Source organism: Callithrix jacchus, chromosome 3, assembly GCF_049354715.1.
Source record: "Callithrix jacchus isolate 240 chromosome 3, calJac240_pri, whole genome shotgun sequence".
Taxonomy (NCBI): Eukaryota; Metazoa; Chordata; class Mammalia; order Primates; family Cebidae; genus Callithrix; species Callithrix jacchus.
In genome coordinates, this window is record NC_133504.1 from 173344717 (window position 1) to 173363463 (window position 18747).

Below are 18747 nucleotides of genomic sequence, written 5' to 3' on the forward strand. Positions count from 1 at the left end.
ACAGAAAAAGACAAGATTTTACCCACCTAGCTATGAAACACACAAAGAAGTAGATTTCATGAAGTCTTTTAATAAATATATTAGTCTATCAAAAAAATGTTGCCTCTCAGTCTCTTTTCTCTTCAAAGAACCATTGTTATGATCAATTCCCATCCCCTTCTCCTCTGTTCTGCTTTAACTCCCAAAGAGCTGACTGCAGTGAATCATATATCCCAGGCTCACTTGCCAACAGGCTTCTGTGAGATTTGCCAATGACAGACACTGGCAGGGGGGTGAAGGGTTGGGGTGGAGAAGAAGCCAGGGTATTTCTTCTCTTCTCTGTCTCAGGGGATGTGCACAGCAGTGGTCTCGTCTCCTTCCTAATTTTGGTTTGATGGGGCCACCTCCTAATTTTGTAAAAGACCACCTTCTTCTTCTTCTTTGTAGCCCTGGGGTGATAGTAGTTTTTTCTCTATTACCTTCCAGCAACTGTTTAGTCCCTTCTCTGTATTAAATCCCTTGTTTTTCAATAGAAAAATAGAGTTCATTTTCAATAGGAAAATAAAGCCCACCTAGCATGAGCTCCACTTCCTGACTGGATTTGAAAAAATATGCATATATATTATGTATATATATGTATGTATATATACATATGTGTATATATTTAAACATATTATAAATATGACAACATATTGATCTTATATGTGTCATATACATTAATTCATTTTTAATGAATGTTGGTAATACTTTAGCACACACAGCCACGCACACGTAACATTTAATGAAAATAAACTCAAAACAAATTATCCCTACGACATTAAATCAAATTGCCAAATTTTGGTCTTTTCTGATTTCAAAGCCCTTGTCACAGGGCCATGGCTTTGGTTTTTCTTCAATAGTATCAGGGTTCACTCTCTGACCTCTTTATTTCACCAATCAATAGGTTTCCTCAGTTTTCACTACTCTGGACTTCACTGTAGCATTTGAAATTACTAACACTTCTTTTTCCCTGTGATGACACATTCTATCTCTTTGGTGCTTACTGTACTTGGAAAATGTTTAAAAACCTAAATCCATAATGCACTACTCAGATCAGTGAGTTTTACTTTAGTGTTTTTTTTTTTTTTTGCTTACACACTTATTTTATATAACTGAAGTATTACTGCATATAGAATTAAGTGTATTGTCTTTATACTTAATATCATTCATACATGCATTCCTATATCATTAAACATTTTAGAAGACATTACTTTTAATGCCTTCATAATATCCCATGGTTGAAACACATCCCATTTCCTTAATTCTTTTTTTTTTTTTTTTGGACATGTATGTCGGTGATAATTTTATACTAGTATTAATATTAATAATGCTTAGTTATTTAAAGACAATGAAACCATGGCTTCCTTTGAAATCCTTTCCTTATTTTCTTAGGTATAATGAGTTTCTCCTTTTCCTATACACCCAAGGACATCTTCTTAACTCCTCTGTTCCTATTTCACTGTATTCTATTCATTTTCACATATCCATGCTCATTGGGTTCTTGGCTCCTAATAGGCAGATTTATTCCAGTAGTCAGTAAATAAACTGTCTGAAGGAAACATGGATTTTTCATCTGTATTATTTATCTAGGTCTTAAGAAAGGGAATTTTTTTTCAAAAGCTCTAAATGTAGTGAAGGACATTTAAATTATTTTCCTGTTACTTTATTGATTAGAATGTTTTGAATGATGGTTAAAAAAACCCCTCATTTTGGCCATTATTCATTCTTATAGTAAAATTTTAAGTTTAAAATGTAATCAATAAAAATACAGAGAAAACGAGCTATAGATGGAATCATATTGACTGGTTAGAAGACTTTTCATATCCTGGCCAATTAAATATCATTTCAATGTCTTAAAGATTTGCTCACAATAACATGATGCTATGGTGAGAAAAAATTAATAATGCTTAGTGACTAGTAGATTTCTTTTAACAGTAATGCAAAGCTAGTTCATATACTACTTTTCATAGATATTATTTCAGGTTCTTGGAAATAATCTAAAGAAACCAGTAATCACTAACTCATTCATTAATTCACCCTATAAATATTTAATGTCTACTCTGTACAAAATATTATGCTATATGACTAGAATTCAATTAATATCAAAAAGCAGACATGTTCATACATTTATGAAAGTTTTATTGATAAACAATCTAATTTCGCAGTTAGATTTCAAAACAATTTCCCCAGTATAAGTATTTTTTTAATGCTATATGCAGCATAGAGACTTAACTCACAAATGTGGCCAAACTAATTCTATAATTTAATGTAACTGAAGATTTTCCTTGGACATTTTAAAATTCATTTATTATTTTAAAGTTTCAAAATAGAATACTCTTAAAGATCACTAATTTTTCTAATGACACTCAAATATGTTATGGTAATTTCTGTAAATAATCTACAACTAATTTCACTGATTGTAGCAAAAAAAAAACCCCAAATATGGGCGGGGCGCGGTAGCTCAAGCCTGTAATCCTAGCACTTTGGGAGGCCGAGGCAGGTGGATCACGAGGTCAAGAGATCGAGACCATCCTGGTCAACATGGTGAAACCCTGTCTCTACTAAAGATACAAAAAATATTAGCTGGGCATGGTGGCACGTGCCTGTAATCCCAGCTACTCAGGAGGCTGAGGCAGGAGAATTGCCTGAACCCAGGAGGCGAAGGGTGGGTGAGCCGAGATCGCGCCATTGCACTCCAGCCTGGGTAACAAGATCGAAACTCCATCTCAAAACAACAACAACAACAAAAAAACCCAAATATAAAATAAATTAGGCCTTTGTTTTGTGAAAATGCATGTTCAAAAAGTTATAAAACAAAGAGGAGCCATGATGAAATGGTATTATATTTTTATATGCAAAAATAAGACTTCAGGCATAGTAGAGTGATGCTGCCTGTATCATGTGTTACTGTTATGTGCCATGACTTGATCTTCATATTGCACACTATTGGATTTGCATGTACAATGACATGTACCAGGACATGTAACATGGATTTGTTTACTTTTATTCATTTATCTTTTTATTTTCAATCTTGTTCCCAAAAAAGTATTTGAAACAGAGTTTAAGTTATTATCTACACTGACTCAGCAGCTAATTGGTTTTTATTACACTGTCTCAGCAGTACATGAAAGCAAAACATAATTGCATTCTTCATTCAGAGGGACAGATTCTCAAGCAGAAAAATATTCTACCATGGACAGATGTCAAACAATAAATTTTAATATATTAAAAAATGTCTTTTGTGTCTTTAGTGGACAAACAATAAACTAATTTGTACTTATTGTAAACTTCTGGGTCTTTAGAACAAAAGGGTTTTCTTTTTCATTGTAAGAACTTTAGAATATATTTGATAAACTAAAACCAACATACATTTCAAATGATGTCCTTTGTCCTACAAAAAAGAGGAAAAGATATTTAAATCAGATTATAAAAAAGGAAGAAGAGAAATACTATAGGTTTTAGGTTGAGGTAGAAAGAAAGGACAAATAAAATTTACATTTTCTAGTGTTGCTGTCCTGTAATCTGTGCTTTAATAGCATAGAAACAGCTGAATTTTATAGAGTGCAAATTTGAATCCATTGTTCCATAAAGAACCTAATTAACAACATTCCAGGATTACAAAATTAGATTGTATAATGGCTAAGATATATTTGCATGCCATGGATAAAATCCACCATAATTAAGAGATTTTCCAACAGTCCTTCTGAGAAAATTCAGAATCGTGGGTTTCAAAGTAAAAATAGATTTACAAAGTGAATAGAGGAAGAAAATACTGTAAACCACATATTACAAGAAAGAATTTTCCACATAAAAGGCACTAGCATCTTTTTTCCCACATAATTTATGTAGATGATTGCATAACATTCTATCACTATATGTGTTTGTGTGGTTACATACATACGTACATGAAACCAAAGCAATGGCTGTCACCACTCTTTCAAACATAGAAGGAAATTTTAGTTACATGCTTAATATACAAGAAGAAGACACTTTTCTAATTGCATCAATAAAAATAACTCAAAAGTGTGTTTATCCAATAAAAGACTTCTCTCCATTCTGTCCCTGCATCTACATTTTTTTTCTTTTGCTCCCTAATTACCGCTACTTCATTATACATGTCTTCATGCCTTTAAAGTTCCTAAAGAATGAACTACAAACGATATATAACACTTTCTGGTGTCTATTTCAAAGAATATAGGAAATAAAAAATAATGAAATATCCATCTGCTTTAATACACAAGACCCTTAGAACGTGTCAGTTATGGGCAGGTATCTTTTAGCCCAATGAAGTCTAATTCTGCCAACTGTGGATTGATGGGCTCTGTAACACATAAAATACTCTAGTGGTTTTCAGTGAGCAGATCTTACATCAGTAAACAACATGCAGTGTGTATGACTAGGAAATTAAATAACTAGTTCTAAAGACATATACAAGACATTAAACAGTATTAGCACTTTAAATGACACTCTCAGCTCTCTAGCATTCAATTCTTAGACATTATTTTCAATGTTTTAAAATACTGTTATTTTGACAAACTATATAAAATCACATTCACATGCCAAATCTTACACAGTCCTCCTCGAGAGATATTTCTATGCTTTATAGACATACACAGAATTTTTCAAGGTGTGACATTAAGGGATTAAAGTATGAGCTTTGCACTTATATAGACTTGGACTAAATTTTGGATCTGCAGTTGATTAGCTCTGTTGACCTTACAAAAGCTATTTTCTTTCTCTGTGTCTCAGTTTCTCTTCCTGAAAAATGGGAAGTATAGAACTTACCATAAATGTTTTCTAAAAATTACATGAGATGTAGAAAAAAAGATGGTATTTCATTTCTTATACAAAAATAGTGAAATAATAAAATATGTATATATACACACCATAAAAATATAATATATAGCACAATATGTTAAATAATAAAAAGTCTGCAGCATATACAGTAGTCTCCCCTTATCCACAGGGGATACATTCCAAGATCCCCTGAATGTCTGAAACGGCAGACTGTACTGAACCCTAACATACATACATGCCTGTATAAACATACATGCCTATGATCAAGTTTAATTAAAGAGATTAACAATAACTAACACTAAAATATAGTTATAATAATATATTAGAATAAAAGTTATGTGAATGTGGTCTCTTTCTCAAAATACAGTAATATTTTCAGACTGAGGTTTACTATGGGTAATTGAAATTATGGAGATCAAAACTGTGGATGAGAGGGGACTACTGTATAGTCATACCCCCCCCACCCCCATACATACGTTATATAATAATTAAATAAATGTATATATAAATCTAATGCGATTTGATTTTTAGTGTGAAATAAATATATATGCTTCCGCATCATGTTTTTAAACAAATTAGCAGTCCAGTTTGGAAGACAACTCAGTAACTGTATATTAAACACATTCACACATACGTCATTCACACTGAAGCTGAAAAAATATAACTGGTTGCAATCTCTGTGATCAACAGGATTAAAATTTAGCACTATCTGTAATTTGGGGACTGCCTTAGAAACACAAAAAAGTTTTTATAATACCCAGTAAAATATGTGTTTGGATTGATTGTGTCTGTAATGCACAGCCCAGATGCTGATTATACATGGCAATAAAACTGACAGTTCTTTGCATTTTCTCCATCTGCTTTTAACATAAATGGCAAAAACAGCTGCCACAGAATAGAGCATAGTCTTAATGGGGCAAGGGGAGGGGAAGCAGAATGACTGTAGCTTCTGAATCACAAATTATCTACTGTAGTCAACACATTCTCCTCATAGGTAAGACTGGGCCATCATTTGAAAAGGAGGAAGATAATATTCCTTTCCTTTAATGTTAAGGATTACCTTGCCTATTACATATAATTGTTAAGGAAGCACTTTCTATTTTTGGGATGTTACTTCCAATTTTAGCAGTAAATCATGACATTAAATCTTTCCTATATTCCTACACAAAATGCTCCAACATATTTTAGCCTATTGAATTATTTGTTTTGTAACTGTGGTTGCCAGAACTTTGGAAATAAATAAATCTCTTCAGCAGCTTAGTGAATATTGGTCTCTAGAGCAACATACTTTGCATATAGCTAGAATTTTTGCCTTAGGATTGTGTCCATACTAATTGTTCTTAGCAATTTCTGCCTTGGGATTACTTGTTCCTCAAAAGTATTCATTTAAAAATTTTATTTTACATTTTGTGATGTCATTCTAAAATACATATTCCCTGAGTGTAAGTTCAATTGATGTTTTTATGGTAGAGAAGTACCTCATTTTCCATTTGGTCCTTAAGCATCTGAAGTAAGACAAAAATATCTGTGTGTGCACCTTCTGAATGAGTGTTCAAATTTTCATGCAGGTATTCACAAGGACACATATTCAAATACAAAGATATACTCAATATATGCAACCAAATGGTGTAGACTCAGGAAAAAAATGGGCTTAGGCACATGGCCCACAGATTTCAGTGGGATGGAATATGTCACTATCATTATGTTTTCATATATGATTTTAAAAATCAACCCGAGAAAGAAAAATGCTTAGAGGTTTTGTTGTTTTATTTCTCATTAATAACTATACATTTTAGACACTTCCTATGACTTAGGCATTGAGCTAACTCTCCCACTTGCTGATCATTCTAGTTTTAAAAACATTACAAAGATCATCTTTCTGTATCACTTGGTTAACAGTATTAGTCAATAAGCAGACAGTAGTTTTCATGATTCTCCACTCCTGTACTGAGTTATTCTCCACATTATCCATCACCTTTTCCCCAAAGTTTAAATAACGCTGATCACTAGTAAATATGAACTATATAATTTTCACCTGTCTTTCCAGCTGATTAACCATCAATCTACAACATAATTGCTAAAATGCAAATAATACTTTTACTAATTATGAAAATAAATAACATTGTGACTATGCCCCAGATGTCTTCATTCTTATGTTAGAGCCTACACCAGTCTTATTTGACATTTGAGGGGACCTCCATTTTTTTCTCATAGAAGTTTTAGGGGAATCAACTGCATGAGCCATAGAGCCACCTCTTAAAATAACTTCCCATCACTATCTGCTGCTAGTTCTGCCTTCATTATCCCTTACAGAGTTTGTTGCTGTTGCATTCTCAGTGGGCTCCTTTCCTTCAAACCACCCTCCACTCTATGTTAGAGTGATTCTTCTATCAAAGAAATCTAATCTGTGGCTCACATCTGTAATTCCAGCACTTTGGGAGGCCGAGGCAGGTGAATCATGAGGTCAGAAGTTCGAGACAAGCCTCACCAACATAGTGAAACCCCATCTCTATTAAAAATACAAAAAAATTAGCCTGCATGATGGCTAGAAACTGTAATCCCAGCTACTCAGGAGGCTGAGGCAGGAGAATCACTTTAACTCGGGAAGCAGAGGTTGCAGTGAGCCCAGATTACGCCATTGCATTCCAGCCTAGTCGACAGTGTGAGACTTCGTCTCAAAAAAAAAAAAAAAAAAAAAAGGAACCTACTATGCTACTACCTTGCTAGAAAATTTCCCTCATATTCTATTGTCATCAGGACATCTCTTCTTACAGATTTGGCTTCCACTTTATATTCTAAAAACTGCAAATTTTAATTTTTCCAGAAACACACTACTCTATCATTATCCTGGGACTTTGCACATGCTGCTTCTTATGTCTAAAAAAAAAAAAGCCCTCAATTTCACTGCCTGCAAAACACATCCTAATTCCTAAAGATTATTTGATTCTCCAAGGCAGACCAAGGTGACCCTCCCTTTTTGTTTTCTGTGCACATATATTTTACTACTTATATCATTTTAAAAATTCTGTTTGTGGAAATCTTCAATTTTCTGCACTGTAAACATTTTAAAGATTGGAACTGTCCCCTTTCATCCATAATGTCTGATGCAGAGCAAGCACTCAGAAATGTTTGTTGAGTATGTAGTAGTACATTTTTAAAATGCTACTTTTCTACATGCCCTTTTTGTGTTGAAATAGTATTCATCAGATTCCTTGGACATTTAAAGAGAAACCAGTTGGACTTTCTGTCTGTCCCTATCATTTTAATCTCTGCACTTATTTTAATATTTCTTTTTCTCCAATTTGTTTATAAGGTTATTATATTCATTTTTACTACTCAATTAATATTACAAAAATTTGATTCCATCTTCCACATTTTTCTCTTGAGAAAGATATCACATAGTTTTCTGCTTAAATTATCACACAATTTAACAAAAACACATGTACAGCATTTGTGTGTATGAGTATACATATGTATAACATGCATGTTACCCAAATAACTTACTGGGAAATTAGGTACAAGAAAGAAATAAGTTGTAAAAAATGAATACAAGTGAAGAATTTTCTTATCATGAATACAAAGCCTTCATGAAAATGTTGTCTGCACATACTGAATATATGACGCCTTTTGAAGATAATTTTTCTACTATTCTTTCAATAGTAGAATTCCTTCTGTTCTATCATTCCTTCGATGACAATTAGAGACTGCTCGAGATATGCATATACCATTAGGAATTTTACCGAAATAAAGATGCAAACACTCTAATGATTAGTAGTAAACTCAATAATGGCTTGTGGAACTACAAGTATGCTTTCATCTATAAATGTATTTTACATAATATATTTTACACTATTTTGCTATGGAGCTATTAAAGTTGCTATAAGGAGTACACTGAGTGTGGCTACAATTAACTGAGAATTAACATGAGAAGCTGCCAGGTATAGTGGGTCAGACCTGTAATCTCAGCAGTTTGGGAAGCCAAGGTAGGCAGATCACTTGAGCTCAGAAGCTTAAGACCAGCCCCAGCAACGAGGTGAAATCCCATCTCTACCAAAAAGACAAAAAATTAGCCCTGTGTGGTGGCATGCACATGTTGTCCCAGCTACATGGGAGGCTGAGGTGGGAGGATTGCTTGAGAACTGGAGGTGGAGGTTGCACTGATCCGAGATCACACCACTGCTCTCCAGTCTAGGTGACAGAGTGAGACCTGAACTCAAAATAAATAAATAAATAAATAATAAAAAATTAACAGGAGAAGCTTGTTCTGTGGAACACTGTTTTGTATGCTGAGTAATGAGATGTTCCGTGTCTGTAGGAAGCTAAAATATTTTCCCTTTTTCTGGGCTCATCTGTTAAAATCATATTATGAAAACTTGAGAAACTATATTTAAAAAGAAACCATAATCCAAAAACACAAGGGAATAAAAATAATAATGAATGATATTTACATGAACAATTCTTTTATATAAAATGACATTATGACTACTAAACTCACACAAAAATAATCCATAGAGGAATCATTGTATTTTTTTTTCTAACCATATATATTAGTACAGAATAAGAGATAAAATAATATTGACTTGTTTAACCCTAGGATTGTTTATTTAGTGACATTTCTAGGCACGTTATATTTGATAGAGGAAACCTAGTACTTTCATACTACATAAGAAATACCTAGGTAGTTTCTGCTATTGTGAGGATCTAGAACAAGATTTGAAAACACAATTCTAATTGCCTACATTGGAGTGACAGCTTCTTATCTCAAACCAGGTTTTCATTTTAAAAAATAATACGCTGGGCGCGGTGGCTCACGCCTGTAATCCCAGCACTTTGGGAGGCCGAGGCGGGTGGATCACGAGGTCAAGAGAACGAGACCATCCTGGTCAGCATGATGAAATCCCGTCTCTACTAAAAAATATGCAAAAAATTAGCTGGGCATGGTGGCGCGTGCCTGTAATCCCAGCTACTCAGGAGACTGAGGCAGGAGAATTGCCTGAACCCAGGAGGCGGAGGTTGCGGTGAGCCGAGATCACGCCATTGCACTCCAGCCTGGGTAACAGGAGCGAAACTCCGTCTCAAAAAAAAAATAAAAAAAATAAAAAAAATAACACAACTATTGTCTACACTACAAAAGAATTAAAAAGATTTTACTAACCTTTAGTAGATGTATTTTACATAATTTATTTTACACTATTTTGCTATGGAGCTATCAAAGTTACTAAAAGGAGTATGTAGCTATGTAGCTTCCTATATAGTGTTCCCATGGGAATTAAGTGAAACAAACTAAAATGTTTGAAACATTTTTTATCACAAAAAAGGTTTTTATTACGTATGATACAATATAATTTTAAAAAGTACTATTTCTTCTATATTTCTAACATATAAAATATTGAAAGTGTTTTCATATTAGTTTGCCTGAAAAGCACTAAGTTATAAAAACATAAAATGTGAAGCCAAAGTAATGTTGTAGGCTAGCTAATTTGTGGGTGAGTTTGAAGTAGTAATAATATCAGAAAAGTATAAAACTGAAAAATGGTAACAAGTGCTTGGTGTGTTAAAAGTGCTCTAACAAAATTCTGAACTAAAGTAGAATTGCTCAAATTTTAACTTTTATAACATTTTCTAAATTTTGCCTATTTTCCATTGCATTTTATTATCCTTAAGTTGAATATATTTATGTTTTAAAATATTTTCACAATGAAACAATGAAATTCCTTCAAAGTGAAAACAACTGCACTTTAAAATTACCATCCTATCATACCATGTTACATTTAAACATGTTATCATTTGCCTTACTTATTTTATTAATATTGTCTGAACAGTAGTCAAGTTTATCTATATGTGCTGTAAAAATATTAGTCAAAGTGTGTATTGTATTATTTAACATTTAGCAAAATTAAAATACTAACCATTACACAGCATGATAGTCTATTAGTTGAAATATTACTAAGTACATCTTAATTAAAAATCCATACTTGATTTCATGAGTACTTGTAATTATTTTAAATCAGCCAGTACACAATAGGCTAAAGGCAAGTTGACCAAATCTAACTTCCATATCTTTACATTTAAAAATCAGATGACTTTAAAATATATGAATTCAAAATTAGGTATTATTTAATAAACTAATGATCCAAAATTTTGAGTAGGACAAATGAGAAATAGCATGCGAAAAGAGTTAAGACTATATGGGAGGTAGTTATCTAAACAGAAATAAACAGAAAAAGACATTTTAAAAATTACATTTGCAATTTATGCCTACAACAAACAACTAATACCCAGAATCCATAAGGAACTCTAACAATTCAACATGAAAAAAAAAAAATTCCATTAAAATGTGGGCAAAGGGCCGGGCGCGGTGGCTCAAGCCTGTAATCCCAGCACTTTGGGAGGCCGAGGCGGGTGGATCACAAGGTCAACAGATCGAGACCATCCTGGTCAACATGGTGAAACCCCGTCTCTACTAAAAATTACAAAAAATTAGCTGGGCACAGTGGCGCGTGCCTGTAATCCCAGCTACTCAGGAGGCTGAGGCAGGAGAATTGCCTGAACCCAGGAGGCGGAGGTTGCGGTGAGAGGAGATCGCGCCATTGCACTCCAGCCTGGGTAACAGGAGCGAAACTCCATCTCAAAAAAAAAAAAAAAAAAAAGAAAGAAAAAAAAGAAAGAAAACATGTAAACAACCAACAAACATAAAAAATGCTCAACATCACTAATCATCAAAGAAATAATAGCAGTTGTTAATAGCCATTCTGATTTGTGTAAGATGATGACGTGGATGCAGAGAAAAGGGAATGCTTAATTACTGTTGATAGGAATGTAAATTAGTTAAATTTCAATCTTTATGGAAAACAGTACAGAAATTTCTCAAATAACAAAAAGTAAAATTATTATTTGACCTATCAATCCCATTACTGGGTATCTACCCAAAGGAGAAGAAATCATAATATAAGACACCTTCACTCATATGTTTATCATGGTATTACTCAAAATAGCAAAGTCATGGAACCAACCTAAGCATCCATCAACGACTGAATAAAGAAAATGTGTAACATACACAACATGGAAAACTATACAGCCAGAAAAATGAATGAAATCATGTCCTCTCCAGTAACATGGATGGAGCTGGAGGTCTGAAAAAGTCAGCCAAGAGTAAAGGCAGGAGGATGTAGGAGCAAACACGAGAAACCAAATTGTTATAACTTATGTTCTTACTAAATATTCTCTATGATTCATGAAATTTCCATATAATGGTTTGAAAAGTCAATACAGAAAGTCTACAAATAGATTGAAAAGAACTAGATATCAACTTTATTGCAATCTATCACATAGCATTCAAAATTTTATACCTCAAAAGGTATCTAAGTAATTAATTCTGAGGATTTGATATAGTCAGAATCCACTTGCTATTAATTATCCTGTTGCCATAGACTAGATCATGTAGAGACTTGAAGGAGGCTTTGCATCTATTGAAGAATCGGGTTTTCAACTAGCAGAGTTCAAAGCAGAAAAGTGCTGGGATGACCCTAAGGCAGCTAACAGCTTTCCCTTTTACAGCTTAAGTTTATCATATGTTATACATTGTACTTTTCTCCCTCTATATTTTCTTCATTAGTCCACATTACTTTGCCACATTTAAAAAAAAATTTTTGCTATGAAGAATGGAAGCTTGGAAGGTCTCCAGATTGTGTGTCCAAGATCTTCTTTCCTGCTCCCAACACCGTCTTCCTCCCCCTACAATATGCTAGATATTGGGGCAGAAATGGTGAGGAAAATAGACATAATCTGCTGCTATCGAGATCATAATAGGAGAGTTTTACATTATTCCAAATTACTAATTAAACTGTTGTAAGTGCTGCCCAGACAAGATTCAGGGAAATAAGAGAATATTTACATGTGTTTAATGCCGGCACTTTGGGAGGCTGAGGCGGGTGGATCACAAGGTCAAGAGATCGAGACCATTCTGGTCAACATGGTGAAACCCCGTCTCTACTAAAAATACAAAAAATTAGCTGGGCATGGTGGCGCGTGCCTGTAATCCCAGCTACTCAGGAGGCTGAGGCAGGAGAATTGCCTGAGCCCAGGAGGCAGAAGTTGCCGTGAGCCGAGATCGCGCCATTGCACTCCAGCCTGGATAAGAGCAAACTCTGCCTCAAAAAAAAAAAAAAAAAAAAAGAGAATATTTAACAGAGAATAGGAAAAATGACATTATAGTAGTTATAGATATAAAGTAATATTAAGCAGCTCTCAGTTTTGCCAAGAATCCTGTATCTTAAGGCTTTGTCTTTCTGTTCATTCTAAGATCTCTTCACAGGTAAGTTTCTTAAAGTTTCTCTTGTCCTTTTTGTGATAGTATCAGTCATTCTCTCTTCATGATTTTTAAAATTTTTCCTTTTATGATATTCCAAAAAGACAAGGCTATGCCTACCTCCTTTATAACTTGATTGAGGAAAGAACATGGGCTTGAGAGTCAAGGAAATGTATGACTGAAGTCATTTTAGCCACTTCACAATTGAAGTTTTTTACAAAATTTCTAAGTTTTTTGAGGCTGTTATTTTTTAAGGCTTTTTTTTTTTAAAAAAAAAAAACAATGAAGTTGTCAGACTGAAAGATTTGAGTTAAAGGTCTATAGGCTTCATTAAAGAGGGAATATGACTGTAGAAAAAGATGTCTAAGACATCTGTAAGATGATTAAGTTAATATATCTCCATAATAGGGTACCTATTAAATGCTGGGTTCATCAGCTGAGAATAGAAAAGAGATCTCAGAAATGTTTAAGGAGTGGAATTCCAAATCAATATGCAGAAAAGGGAAATTTAATAAATTTTTAGTATTCTACACCCATTTTAGCCCATGTTATTAAAAATTCTATTCATTTACTTTTTCTCCTGCTGATTTTATGCTTTTCAAGTACCAATTTGTCTACAGGAAGACAACAGGCTGCTCTCCTCTGGTTCTATTTATTAAGTCTGGTTAATACAGCTTCATCTTTTCAGAGACAAACCTGCTCTAATGTTTAATTAATTTTTAATCTATCCATTCACCCAATAAATATTTATCAAGTGCCCACTATGTGCCAAGGTACTAGATTTTATTTTGCTGGGTATTCAGTAGTGATAAGAACAGAACTGGTTCCTGCCTTCATAGAACGTTTACTTTAGTAGAGGAGATATATATTTAAAAATAAACACACAATACTATATAATTACAAAATATGATGATTAGAGAGAGGCAGTCAAAAGCAGACTCTAATCTATAAACAAGAAGGGAAATCCTGCATTATGGTAAAATGATCAGTATAATGAGGCCTGTTGGAGAAAACCACCAGCCTTTATCTGACATAGACTTTTGCATTAGTTTTACTATTTTATTTAATTTCATAAATATCTCTATCATAGATCAATAAGAAGATCAAATGTATATAACCCAACATTGCAATCCAACTGCATTCTAGCATTGCAGGTTCTCAATAAATGTTAGTCTCTTTCTATTATTCCTTCTCCAAATTATTCAAATCTGACTTTAAAGGAATATTTTCCATCTATAGCTTAATAAATAATTGTGTTAGCAAATAGCAGAAGTACAAATTTGTAGTAGGAAACACAAAGCAGATAAAATGCATCATTATTTTTTACTTAGATTTACAGGCAGTTGATCACTCCTATATGGCACATATATACATTCTTTTTGTTAGAAATATATTATGAGGCAGTTGTAAGAATAAAGGCATATCACACAGTAGGGAATCAAGCCAAAATTATTGAATAAAATATCTTATAACTTGCAATAAAGAAATCCCACTGACAATTTATGGTAAAATTCAGATATTAAAAAATTTTTGAATAAAATGGGGGAGTTCATAATTTTCTGTTCATCATGGAATAAAAACCTGCCATCTATAAAGATATTTTCACATTTAATAATCTTAGTGATGGTCTTTCTTCTTAGAAAATGTAAGGGTAATAAAAGAAAGAAATTACTAAGCTAGTAAGTTATGCCACTGTAATGAATGAAAATGGAATTATTTTGTTGAGTTGAGGATCAATATTATTTATTACCAGATGCTCTACTGATAAAGCTGATAATGTCATAATGAGGGAAGTAAAATTCACCAGCGTTTTCACATCCTTCCTCATAAATTCAATTTATTGTAGCTTTACCTGATACACCAACTTCTCCATATAGGCAAAGTCTGTGGGGCATATTATTTAGTATAACTTTAATGCAAGTAAATTCCATCATACAATATTTATAGAGCATACAAAGCAGAAGAAAATCACTATGATAAGAAATAAAATAGACTACAGAAGAAAACCATTTTAAATGTTTCATATTGCTTTCAATATGTTATGTTTCTATCTTACTCTTCTTTTATCAACCTGTAACAGCTTTTTGTTCCCCTTCCCTATGATCTGGATTTGATCAATTCTCTCCTGTGTCCGATTGATCTTGCTCCCACATCTATCTTATTTAACTCTCACACTCTTGTTTCTCTCTAAACTCACTCTTTCTGACTTTCCAATGACGGCAGGTTTCTGCATCTTAGAATTAATCCAAATTTGTCCATTACAGAGCAACAATTGTCTTTTTCAAAAAATCCTTTCTCAGCCAAACTCTTCAAACTGCGGCTTATCTACTCTCTCGAATATTAATCGATACTCCTTTTCTTAACACTCTGAAAGGTGGCTTATTGACCTATCACTCTATCACAATGGAACCCTATAAGAACAATATGTAGGTCAAATTCCAAGACCTTCTCTCAGACCCCAGCTTGGTTAACTGGCAGCAAATATTGCCTCTGGAGATCATTTTTCCTAGAAGTCTCTTCCTCCCTTATCTGTTAGAGCCCTCTGCTGCTTTTATTTAGGTTCTTGAGCTCTCTTTTTCAACTCTCCTTTTCATCAGCCAGTTGATGGCTTTAAATATAGACTGTCTTTTATTATGTTACTTACTCCAAAATCTTTGCCTCAAGTCCTTGTCTTGCTTGCTCCAACATTATTATAGTCTGTATTATTTTAGTACTTCTAAATGTATCACTGGTCCTTAAGTATTTCACAAATTGAGTTCACCGTCATCTTCCTTCCCAGTTTTGGTCCTCCTCATCACTTTCTTATATTCAATGATATAACCACAACCTCCCCATCCCTCATACTTGCAACTCCAGCAGAGTCTTTGGTTTATTTTTCTCCATTACTCCTTTATCTCATCAAATCCCAAATCCTGTGAATTCTGTTCCTGCATTTGCTATCACAGCTCTTTCCACATCACAATTCCTACTGTTATTGACTAGCTTCTGCTCTTCGGACATCTTCACTGGACCAAAGAAATAGCCTCCTAAGAGGCCTCCTGCCTTGCAATCTCTCCTTTTGTCAAATCACTGGGACACAGCCATCAGACTATTCTAGAAAAATCAGTTTAAAACTCCTATGTTCAAATGCATTCCAAATAAAGTCCAAGATCCTTATATCAACATGACCACCCATGAATTGACACCAATTATATTTACAACTTATTTTCTGGTACTATCTCATATATGAAATATCACCCAAGCTGAATTCCTTTTTGATCACATCTTGTACTCTCATTTCTACTGCCTGGCTCATGACGTTAGATTAATTTTGAAAGTCTTGTCTTCATTTCTGCAGTTTCATTCACTACCTAGCTTTCAAGGCCTAGCTCATTCTTATTTCTACACAAAGGCTTCCATGCTTGAGTTATTAATTATGAAATGATTACTATATGCTAAGTACACACAGCTCTGTGTGTTAATTATTTCATGTTAAACTGACAACCACCCTTAGTTTTAGATGAGGATACAGGTTCTCAGAGGATATCTAACTTGTCCATGGTCTCACAAATAGAAATGATAGGTAAACCTGGGGTTCCAACTAAAACTTTCTGACTCTAGTTAACCATCGTAACTTGCCCTCAACTTTATGCCCTTTGTAATACCTTGCCCTTGATGTGTTCGTCTCTTATTAGGTTTTTCACTGTGTACCTCATTTAACAGTTTTCAATTTGCATGTCACATTGGCTAATCACTTGATAGAAGATCTCTGGAAAATTCATGGTGCTTTTAGATAGTAAGTGGTTATTTAATACATGTTTGCCCGTATAGGTGACTATATAGTTCCCTTATGAGAAAATTTACTATGTTATTCTACTCTCTACTTTATCACATCTAATATCTTCTGACCAAGCTTCAAGGTCTTCAGTGATCTGTACTTTTAAAATTAGATGGAGATGACTGGGCATGGTGGCTCACGCCTGTAATCCCAGCACTTTGGGAGGCTAAGGCAGGTGAATCACTTGAGATTGGGAATTTGAGACCAGCCTGACCAACATGGAGAAACCCCATCTCTATTGAAAATACAAAAAAATTAGCTGGGTGTGGTGGTGCATGCCTGTAATCCCAGCTACTCAGGAGGCTGAGGCAAAAGAATCACTTCAACCCAGGAGGTGGAGGTTGGTATGAGCCAAGATCGTGCCATTGCACACTAGCCTGAGTAACAAGAGTGAAATTCCACCTCAAAAAAAAAAAATTAGATTGAGATGTGTTCTTTAGGGCATTATTTTTCATAATGCCTCAACATTAACCTATTATTCTAATTAGGTTCAACTAAAATCTCTCAAACAATGCCCACTGCCACCTCTGTTCTTTGCTGTCAATGTTTCTTTTTCAGAAATGTCACCTGTCTCTTCCCAAGTTATAACTTATTCTTCTTTCAAGGTTCAGCCAAAAAATACTTAAAGATGTCTTCTAGAGGTAAGGTAATGTTCTATCAATTAAAATTTTGATGAGAATGATATTATTATGTGTATACATTATTCAGTGTCAAATTTCCAGAATCTAGAATTCCTGCAGAGGTTCACCTCTTAAACTGCAAAGCTCTAGGCACCCTATTAAGCACATGGGAGATACCTTAAACTAATGGCAGCGGGTCCTATGAACTAAGATTATTCTCATATAAGGTATATTAGACAAGTTACTTTATCGTAATTAAATGAATAGGTTAAAAATGAGATTTTTTTTTAAAAAAACAATGTTTTGGCCTACTACATAAGCTTATTCTAAGAAGTTATTCCTATTATTTTTAACCAAAAAAATCCAAGATAATTTAATTTAGTTACAATTTAGAAATGGCCTATAAAATAGCTGGGCGTGGTGGCTCACACCTGTAATCCCAGCACTTTAGGAGGCTGAGGTGGGCCGATCACCATGTCAAGAGTTCAAGACCAGTCTGGCCAACATAGTGAAACCCCATCTCTACTACAACTACAGACAATTAGCAGGGTGCTGTGGTGTGTGCCTGTAATCCCAGCTACTCTGGAGGATGGAGGCTAAGGCAGGAGAATTGTGTGAACCCAGGAGGTGGAGGTTAAAGTGAACAGAGCTCGTGCCATTGCACTCCAGCCTTGGTGATAATGTGAGACTCTATCTCAAAAAAAAAAAAAAAAAAAAAAAAAAAAGAATTAGCCTATAAAATAAATATAATGGGTTGGATGGTTAAGAGGGGTTTTCTTAATGAATACTGGCGCAATGCTTTTCTCTAGCGGTTACTTTTCAAGACTGCAAAAGCATTCCATTTTCTATCTTATGTGACCTTGTTTCATCCACATGACTTATACTTGGTGAGGACATAGAAATGCATTCAGCAGCTGCACACAAAATATGTGTAACAAACCTACCTAACAAACCTATGACTTCTATATATGTATCCCAGAACTTAAAGTATAATAATAAAAACCCAAAAAACAAACATGTGTGCTGTACTTTGTCATAAGAATTTAACTTTTAATGTAGGTAGACATTGCTTCAAGTAGGCTAAAACATGCATTATATAAAAAATCTTTACATTTGTCTTTATAATATGATCCTTTTAACACTTTGCATTAAACGATCAAATAAAATAGTGAAACTGCATTTTAAAA

General features: G+C 34.0%; 1 protein-coding gene across 5 annotated transcripts in view; it reads right to left on the minus strand.

The window, feature by feature from the left end:
• Positions 1 to 18747, minus strand: part of SLIT2 (slit guidance ligand 2) — a 388661-nt gene that overhangs the window by 124602 nt on the left and 245312 nt on the right. The window lies entirely within an intron of this gene.